Source organism: Hylobates moloch, unplaced genomic scaffold, assembly GCF_009828535.3.
Source record: "Hylobates moloch isolate HMO894 unplaced genomic scaffold, HMol_V3 SCAFFOLD_9, whole genome shotgun sequence".
Lineage (NCBI taxonomy): Eukaryota > Metazoa > Chordata > Mammalia > Primates > Hylobatidae > Hylobates > Hylobates moloch.
The window spans coordinates 115,579,019-115,589,471 of NW_026652284.1; the positions used below are offsets into that span (position 1 = coordinate 115,579,019).

The following is a 10,453-nucleotide window of genomic DNA, read 5'->3' on the forward strand; positions in this document are numbered from 1 at the left end:
ACAGAGTGAGACTATGTCTCAAAAAAAAAAAAAAAGGAAAAGAAAAGAAAAAAAACCACAATGAGGAAGAGGAGCCTACTGCTTGGGCAGGTGCTCTGAGATTTCCTTCGTAAATTCCGTACGTGGAGACCTGGATTTGAATCTCTCATCTCTTACCTCCTGGTGCTTATCATGAGGCTTACCATGAGCCTTCAGTTTCAACATTCTGTTACAAATTTGATTCAAGATTATTTGTGTGCCAAGAGAAGCTTTAATTTTTTCTCCCTTTGGTTTCCCACCCAAATGTTCTGTGCCTTTGTGGTTTTATGACTCAGACTCTAAGACACACTAAGTCACAAGATGGAATGACTCACACCTGGTCTGTACCCTCTCTAAAGCTCTAAAAACAGGATGGCTATATTGTACTAAGTCTGAGAATTCTAGAATTCTAGGTAAAGAAGATTTAGAATGGAGAGAGGTTTTTTATACTGAGAATTAAAGGAAGAGACCTCTGCATTATTCTGGGAATATGGTAGCTATAACCAGGTAAAATACCTGAAAAATGAAGGTGAGATACGGTAACATCTACTTGGGCATCTACTATATCCTAAGGTGAATTGCTGTGTGCCTCATATACTTAATTATCATTGAATTATTAAGATTATCACTTAATCTTTAAAACAAACATGCTTGTCCCCTAGCTAGCCTTCATTAAACACCCCCATCCTCAACCTTATTGCTGAGGATATTTTAAAGAATTAAGGTTAAGCTGTCAATGTTTGACTTACTTCCTGTGCTTCCTCTTCATCAACCCTCTCCTGATGACCCAGATCTGGGCACCAGAAGAATGGAAGAGCTGTTGGGGTAATGTGGATGTAAGCAATCTAGGAAGAGTCCCCTTTCAAATCACAGCATCAGCTCAGCCTGGATGATGGCAGAGACCATTAATTACGTCCCTCCTACTTTTTCCAAATAAAGTATATTTTAAGTTAGTCAAGTGAACAATCTGGAACTCAAGTTTCTTTTAACATATTTAATTCTGGCAGCTCTATTGAGTGCCTGCAGTGCTGGCCGTTGAGTGCCTGCAGTGCTGGACAGGAGCTGAGTGTCAGGAGTGATTACAGATAGGAGTCCTGTATCTGTAGTCCTGCCCTCCGGGCATTCATTTGAAGGGGAGCAGACAGTGTTCACATGGGTCCCTCAGATCCAGGTATGACAAAGGCCCTTGTGAGGGTAGGTGCCTAGAGCAACATGGGCCCAGAGGAGGAAGCTGCTGAGGAGAGGTTGGAAGGGAGATTCACCAAGGGGAGCTTGGAGTTGGAGAAGAGGTTGGGATTCAGAATCAAGGATTGTACATGAGGGTTTTAGTATGAGGGTTCTGGGCTCACTTTCCAATTATTCCTGAACTAGCTAATGGCACAAAAGGGAAAGCCAGAGAGTTGCCACCCCTGAAACACATCCCCTTGTGTCTTGGGGACTTGGGCATTAATTAGTCTGGCACAATGGAGAGGGTATGGAATGTTTAAACACCTTGATCTTAGCTTCGACTCTGCTGCCAATCTGTCTTGTGATGTCACACAAACACATTTTTTACTCTAAGCCTTCAGTGTCCCTTGAGCTCTCAGCAACCTGCAAGGCAGGCAAGTCAGGATTTATCCTCCTCATCTTGTGCAGAAAACAAAACTCAGCATCAGGGAAGTGAGGAAGGAATGCTCCCATTTGAGCTTTACAGTTGCCCTGCAAGGTGAGCTGTCATCCTCAGCCTCATTTCACAGATAAAGCAACATACTAGAAAGATTAAGTTATTTTCCCCAAACTTGTGCAGCCGGCTTAGGTGAAAGCAGGTGTTTCCAGCCATGCTGGCCTGCCTACAGACAGTATGTTCTTCCACTTCTGCTTACACATTTGGAGCACAAAACCTGGGGTGTGATTTTCAGAAAACGTGAAACATCACCTGTTCCAGAATGAAGACTTTTCATGCTTTAAAAAATCTGTAAGGCATTCTGCCTCCTGTGGCTAATCTCCAGCTCTGAGGTGATGTCGCGAGTGGAGTATCATGGAAAAGACCATCGAACTTTGTGTCCCCATGCCTTTGAGAAACCATTTTTTCCCTTTCTAAAGCAAATTAAATATGCCATCAGTGAAGCCTAATTGAATAACCCTTTGAAAATGAAGCTCTGGCCCTCATTAAAGTGAAAGCCACTCATTACCTTGTCTGTCATCATCTGGGGAAGTGTCCCATGACCTACCATACCCTGATTCACCCCAAAGCCTATAATCAAAGCCATCTTGTGCTATTATTCTTCCAAACTCTTTCTTCTTCAAATACTATTACATTTATAAAATCTTGAGTAAAACGACTTTGATCTAGTATCCCAATATAGAAAAACATCATTAATTTAGGTGTCATTAATTCATACAATGTGGAAATCTAGGCTTTAAGTGAACTGCATTTGCTTTTCTACTTTGTAGTTTTCTAAAAGCCTAATGCTTGCAGTTACATGAACTCATTTCATGTCTACCAAGTTCTGCTGGCACTTACTCCCAACTTTCCTTCAAATTGGTCCCTCTTATCTCCCTCTTTAATTGTTTCCTCAATAGTCCTGGCCACAATTGTGGTCCAGTTGCCCCAGACTCTAATTTTTCCAGGCCCAAATCACGTCTACATAGAACAGTTGGGTGATTTGCAGAAAGACCACATTTGCTCCTCACACATCTCTGGGAAACTCCACTCTCTGCTGTCTACAAGTTGAAGTCTAATCCATCTCCTTTTCCAGGTTTTCAAGACCCTTTATGTCTCATACATGCTCCTCTTCTCTAGACCCCTCCCTCTTCACTATTATCCTTACTTGAACTCTACTCAAAACATATTCATCATCATACTTTCCCAAGATGACTTACTTTTTCTCATCCTGCATATCTGCTCATGTTGTTCCTTTTGACTAAAAGTTTTCTCCTCTCCCACCTCTGGGAGACTGCTATTCATGTTCTGGCTGGCCTCTGTTCATATTCAGGGCAAACTCAGAACGAAACCGTAAAATCCTCTAGGCAGATTTGCCTGACCTCTTAGTCCTGAAGAGGAATGGTTCCTTTGTGTTCTCATGGTCTCTCATACTTCCCTGTTGTTGACCAATCACCCTGAACTATTTGCTGCTTATTAATTTGTCTATATTCCTTATGAGACCATAAACCTACAAGATTGGAATCACCCAGGTATCCTCAGAAAAATATCTGGTGCATGCAGATTCTCAGTCAACATTACATGAATAAACAAACAAACAATTGAAGATAGGCATATTGATGATGAACACTGCATGTAAGGAAACCACAGCTCAGTTTTAGTGATTTTAGTGATTTAACCCAACCGATTTATATTTTTCCTTCACACCATGCTGGATCCATCTCTGTGTCTCTAGCTGCACCAGAATAGTGCCCTGGGCACACTAGGTGCTCCGTCAATATGTTTGCATGAATAATAGTGTGGGCCATGCTGGCTCTGGCTATGACCAGGTGGTTTTCTAGGGGCTGGAACCCAATGTGGCCAGGAAGCCAGCAGAGGGAGAGCTCAGTAGTCCCAGTGATCTAAAAGTGAGTCCTACTGCGTCCGTTTTTGTCTTCTCATCTGTAGTCACCTCGAGAAGGATCGGGAGGAAGTAAAAACAGCTGGGTGATCCCATTAACAACCAATAATCTGGGAATGCTGCTGAATTCGTTTGAAACTGAACTAGCAGTAACTCTGGATGGGTCCATTAACCTGCAGCTGAAATTAGATTATGTAGAAATAACATTAAATAAAGAGCCACAGTGCTCAGTTAATTGAGAGGCAAACTTGTAAATTGTAAGATCATTGTCTTTGAAAGGCAGACTAGTCCATCACCTCAAGACCCTTGGGGGCACTCACTAGCGTCCAGTTTGGGGTTCATTTTAGAGAAAACGCATTTTCTGTAGAGACACTTTAGAAATCTATTTGTTGTAGAAACAGTTTGAAATGAAAAAATAATTACAAGCTTTGGAGTGAAACCGAGGTGAGGTAGATTTAAATCTTAGCTCTATTACACACTAGCTCTGTGACCTTAGAGAAGTGACTTAATTTCTCTGAGCCCCAACAGTCTTGCCTCTTAACTGGGGGCGATGGTGGTAATAATGTGTATCTCTAAGTCTTGTGAGGGAGGCAGGCACATCTAAACATCACTGCAATACAAGGAAGGAACACATTGAGGGATGGTGTTATGGAAGCAACAAGGAGAACCTCACCTGACCAAGAGAGCCAAGAATGGTGCCTCGAAGAGATGCCAGCTGAGCTGAACTCTAGAGCATGAGCAGGTGCAACTGGATTAAGGGTGGGCCACTAGTACTTGTCTTGGAGACCGTCTAGGTTTTGATCACTAAGAATACAAGGAGATGGAGGTCCATTTACTAATCAGAACTCCTCGAGGGTGGGGAGTTTACTCCGTGTGAGTGAAGAAAGAGCTTTAATAATGTGATCACAGTGAGGGACAAGCATGAATAACTACAGCTGGTTTCCAGATTGCCTTGACTTAGTTTTGCACACATTTGAGTCCAGAAGAGACTCACTAGGTCTCGGCATAATGAAACCAGGCCTCTTGGTCATCAAATGCCCCTCAGAGCTCTCAGTCTCTCTAAACAAACACTGTACAAATTTTTAAATAACACTTCAAAAACAAGCAGCAGCAGTCCTTTGGCTGGGTATGGTGGCTCACTCCTGTAATCCTAGCACTTTGCGGGGCCGAGGCTGGTGGATCACCTGAGGTCAGGAGTTCGATACCAGCTGGCCAACATGGTGAAACACTGTCCCTACTAAAAATACAAAACTTAGCCAGGTGTGGTGGTAGGTGCCTGTAATCCCAGCTACTTGGGAGGCTGAGGCTGGATAATTGCTTGAACCCAGGAGGCGGAGGCTGCAGTGAGCCAAGATCATGCCATCACACTCCAGCCTGGGCAACAAGATCAAAACTCCATCTCAAAAAGAAAAAAAAAAAAAAAGAAGAGGAAATGAACCAAACTATTGGTCTGGAAGAAGGTTGCCCAGCTCCATGAGAAACAAAAGTTGCAGCTCTCTGAGCTCAGGCCTCTGGAACTGCTATCACATCCATCCCCACTTAAGGACAGGAACTGGCTCACTGGCTCAAGACAGCTGCCTGTCCTTACTGGTGGTCACTTCTACAGCCAAGTGCTCCCAGCCTCTTCAGTTATAGGACTTGATTTGGAAACCCATCACCACCCTGCCTGCCCCGCTCTGGCTGTCAGGTTGTCAGGGCTCCTCTCTCCTTTCCGGCATTGCCCAGAACTGAGTACAGTAGACCAACAGGGGAGACTGGCCCAGAAGAGCATGGGGTATCCCATGTTTCCAATGGGATGCTGTGCCCCTCTTCATGGTGCCTAACTTTGCAGTTCCTCCAGGACTTCACTCACACTCTGAGTACATAGAGGATCAGAAGGGGAAGCGGCATGTTTTAGTGGAAAAGACAGGCTGTGGCTCAGAAAATTGATTTAACCTTGGGTAAGGCACTTGACCATTCTTGGCCTCAGCCTCATAACTTTTACTTACCTGTAAAATAAGAGTTGTTGTGGGAATTAAATGATAGAGGGCATGAAAAAGCTTGACACCTTACCTAATGCATTGGATCAGCTCAAGAAATGTTAGGCTTCTTTCTCTCTTCTCCTTCCTTTCCTGCCTCCCTTCCTCCCACTCCTTCCTTCCTCTCTTCCTCCAGCCATGTCTCCCTCCCTCCCTCCCTTCCTTCTCTCCCCCCAAGCCTCCATATTTATTTCCTTCCTACTGAAATTTTCTTCCACATTCCCTCTCATCCAGTCCTCAATGAAGCCTGAGGACAGCTATCAGTGGTCACTCTCTTGGGCTTGAAATGGAACAGATCTTGTTGTTCCATCTCTTTCCGATAGAGCCAGTTTCTGCTGAGGACAGAACATTGTCTTCTTTTCTCCCTGCCTCAGGCAGATGGCAGGGAGTGTTGTGTGTTCCCACAAAGGAGCGCGCTGTCCCCACTCCCGAGTCTCTCAGCGAGCCCTGTCATGGAAGGCATCCAGGAGAATGTGGAACTCTGCGCCCGCTTTCTCAGAACACAGGAGCATCCACGACCCTCAGAATCACAGCATTGAGAGGTACCACAGGAAGGGCCCCATGTTTGAATGGTCTGTGCACTAGGGACTGAGACCCTGAGGACAAGCTTGTGATTGCTGAGAAGTCCTGCACATTGCACACTGTGCTTCAGCTAATGGGGGCGGCAGGACTGATTGTCATTGTCCCTACTTTACAGACTAGAAAACTGAAGCTCAGACGGGCTTAGCAATTTTCCCCAAATTACACAGTAGTTAGGAGGTAGACAAAGTTTGCATGCCTGGTCTTGGGAATCCAAGTTCAGTGTTCTTTCATTATGATGTTTTGCCTCTGTATATTAAAAAAAAAAAAATGAATTTTCAACTGAATGTAGGTAAATAACCCAGGAATTTAATTATATTTTTTCCTTCTGGTTCTGGCTTTGGCTTAGCTTCTACCTGAGAATCAACCTCTCCCTACAACAACTGTTTCTTCTTTTCTGACATTCTACATTCTTTTTTTTTTTTTGAGACTGGGTATCACCCTGTCACCCAGGCTGGAGTGCAGTGGCTCACCGCAACCTCTGCCTCCTGGGCTCAAGTGATCCTCCCACCTCAGTCTCCCAAGCAGCTGGGACTACAGGCATGCACCACCATGTCCGCCTAATTTGTTTTTGGTAGAGATGGGGTTTCACTATGTTGCCCAGGCTGGTCTTAAACTCCTGGGATGAGGCAATCCTCCTGCCTCAGCCTTCCAAAGTGCTGAGTTTATAGGCACAAGCCATCACGCCTGGTCACATTCTACATCTTTGTTCGGGGCTGCACTACGGACCCATTATTCATGCAAAACCTGGCAAGCATCCTGAACCCTTACTACTCCTAACCCGCGCCCCACCCCCCGCCAGTCGCCAATGCTGTCCTTACCATGTACAATCAATGCCAGGACCCGTACCTTTGACTTAACAAATACCTCTTGCATCTGCCCCTCCTCCCTGTACCAACTGTGCCCCCATCCACTGCTCTGCCCCAGGCTCTTCCTCACCCAGTAAAGTGCAATGACCTCGAACAGTTTGCCTTTTAAGGTGTTTTCTGTAAATCTATGCTCCATGCACTGGTGAGAAGATCTTTCAACACCACAATGGATACGTTCAATGGCCACTCAGTTCCTCAAAGAAGCAACTATTTATGAAAAAATGTTTCTGAGCCAGGCATGGTGCCACAGTCTTTGCACGCAATAGCTCTAAATCACAAAGTAACTCTACAAAGGAAGCTTTGTTATCCCAGTTTCACAGCTGGAAAGTAGCAGAGCTAGACCTCCAACACAGATCTGTCTGATTGCACAACAGTGCTCTCTTCATACCCCACACAGCCTCCCAGATAAAATCTTGTCTCCCTAATATCAACTGCAGCCCCAGTCTCCTGCCTCCAGACACTCCTCATGCCCTGCTCTCTAGACACATCCCCCTTGCTGAAGTTCACTCATCTCCCAACATGGTTTTGTGTTCCATGGCTCCATTTGTGTTCTTCCCTCTGCCTGGGATGCCTTCCTCTGTCCAACTGTCCCCCCCAAGCACCACTCAGCCGCAAGACTAAGGTTAGAACCCAGGATTATCTCACTCGGATCTCTTCTCCTTTCCACTACAGAGCCCTGTCTCCCACATGGACAATTTTCACTTCATTCTATGATGCTGTAATTGGCATGGACCAGGATGGAGAAATGCCTCCAGGGAATGCTTCAGTTGGTAGTTAATATAAAGGGATAGGTCTCTGTTGGCTTCTTGTGGAAAATTATTTCAAGAGTTGATTTTTAAATGTAAGGGAAACAGGACTTTGTTCCCTGGTCAGACTAATTACTGCACTCCTGAGTCATGCTGATGAGATGGCTTCAGAAAAACAACAGTTCTCCCACTGAGCCATAGGTCAAGGGGTTCCGGGTGTTTTCACAGAAGGTTATTGCTTTCAAGAGGGTTATTGATGGGCTGGAGTGTGAGGTTTCTTGAGGAATAAAACTATCACAATTAATCTGTTTAGAACTTCTCTGTGGGGAGGGAGTATTATTCCTCAGCAGTGAATGACTCAATGAAAAACAGAATATTTGTGGTACATGTGCTCCATGGTGTCAGGCTTGTCAATACCAAGTTTGAAGACAAAAAATAAAATAAAATAAAATAAAATAAACAGAAAAAAAGAAGGCTTTTTTAAAAAGTGATTAAGGATGAAAGCTCTGGCTGCTGACCTAGACCTCTGTGAATTTAGAAACCAAGATGATCCCAGCTGTGTGATGGGACAGCACCCTTAGTGTGGGAGCTGGGCTCTGTCCCTCACATGTGGGTACATTGTGAGACCTATATGGAGTCAGGGGACCTGAAACTGGGTAGGGTCTGCAGCTGAGCTACTGGGGACTTTCTGGTGTCTGTTAGCCTCCCTAGGACCCACATTCGTTTTCTGTAAAATGAGGGGATTTGAGCCAATTCACTGTCTTCCTAATAATTACTGTTTTCTTGTAATCACACACCACTGTTCCCTTTTTTTTTTAAATTTTATTATTATACTTTAGGTTTTGGGGTACATGTGCACAATGTGCAGGTTTGTTACATATTTATCCATGTGCCATGTTGGTTTGCTGCACCCATTAACTCGTCATTTAGGATTAGGTATATCTCCTAATGCTGTCCCTCCCCCCTCCCCCCACCCCACAACAGTCCCCGGAGTGTGATGTTCCCCTTCCTGTGTCCATGAGTTCTCATTGTTCAATTCCCACCTATGAGTGAGAACATGCGGTGTTTGGTTTTTTGTCCTTGCGATAGTTTACTGAGAATGATGTTTTCCAGTTTCATCCATGTCCCTACAAAGGACATGAACTCATCATTTTTTATGGCTGCATAGTATTCCATGGTGTATATGTGCCACATTTTCTTAATCCAGTCTATCGTTGTTGTTGGACATTTGGGTTGGTTCCAAGTCTGCTATTGTGAATAGTGCCACAATAAACATACGTGTGCATGTGTCTTTATAGCAGCATGATTTATAGTCCTTTGGGTATATACCCAGTAATGGGATGGCTGGGTCAAATGGTATTTCTAGTTCTAGATCCCTGAGGAATTGCCACACTGACTTCCACAATGGTTGAACTAGTTTACAGTCCCACCAACAGTGTAAAATTGTTCCTATTTCTCCACATCTTCTCCAGCACCTGTTGTTTCCTGACTTTTTAATGATGGCCATTCTAACTGATGTGAGATGGTATCTCACTGTGGTTTTGATTTGCATTTCTCTGATGGCCAGGGATGATGAGCATTTTTTCATGTGTTTTTTGGCTGCATAAATGTCTTCTTTTCAGAAGTGTCTGTTCATGTCCTTCTCCCACTTTTTGATGGGGTTGTTTGTTTTTTTCTTGTAAATTTGTTTGAGTTCATTGTAGATTCTGGATATTAGCCCTTTGTCAGATGAGTAGGTTGCAAAAATTTTCTCCCATTCTGTAGGTTGCCTGTTCACTCTGATGGTAGTTTCTTTTGCTGTGCAGAAGCTCTTTAGTTTAATTAGATCCCATTTGTCAATTTTGGCTTTTGTTGCCATTGCTTTTGGTGTTTTAGACATGAAGTCCTTGCCCACGCCTATGTCCTGAATGGTATTCCCTAGGTTTTCTTCTAGGGCTTTTATGGTTTTAGGTCTAACATGTAAGTCTTTAATCCATCTTGAATTAATTTTTGTTTAAGGTGTAAAGAAGGGATCCAGTTTCAGCTTTCTACATATGGCTAGCCAGTTTTCCCAGCACCATTTATTAAATAGGGAATCCTTTCCCCATTGCTTGTTTTTGTCAGGTTTGTCAAAGATCAGATAGTTGTAGATATGTGGCCTTATTTCTGAGGGCTCTGTTCTGTTCCATTGATCTATGTCTCTGTTGTGGTACCAGTACCATGCTGTTTTGGTTACTGTAGCCTTGTAGTGTAGTTTGAAGTCAGGTAGCGTGATGCCTCCAGCTTTGTTCTTTTGGCTTAGGATTGACTTGGCCATGTGGGCTCTTTTTTGGTTCCATATGAACTTTAAAGTAGTTTTTTCCAATTCTGTGAAGAAAGTCATTGGTAGCTTGATGGGGATGGCATTGAATGTATAAATGACCTTGAGCAGTATGGCCATTTTCACGATATTGATTCTTCTAACCTATGAGCATGGAATGTTCTTCCATTTGTTTGTATCCTCTTTTATTTCATTGAGCAGTGGTTTGTAGTTCTCCTTGAAGAGGTCTTTCACATCCCTTGTAAGTTGGATTCCTAGGTATTTTATTCTCTTTGAAGCAATTGTGAATGGGAGTTCACTCATGATTTGGCTCTGTTTGTCTGTGATTGGTGTATAAGAATGCTTGTGATTTTTGTACATTGATTTTGTATCCTGAGACTTT

The 10,453-nt window shown here is 43.7% G+C and overlaps 1 long non-coding RNA gene across 1 annotated transcript in view; it reads left to right on the plus strand.

The window, feature by feature from the left end:
- Window positions 1-5,901: 5,901 nt before the first annotated feature.
- Window positions 5,902-10,453, plus strand: part of LOC116812726 (uncharacterized) — an 81,034-nt gene continuing 76,482 nt past the window's right edge. Inside the window, exon 1 of the long non-coding RNA XR_004370767.2 lies at window positions 5,902-6,120. This is a non-coding gene — a long non-coding RNA (uncharacterized LOC116812726). The remainder of the gene's footprint in view (window positions 6,121-10,453) is intronic.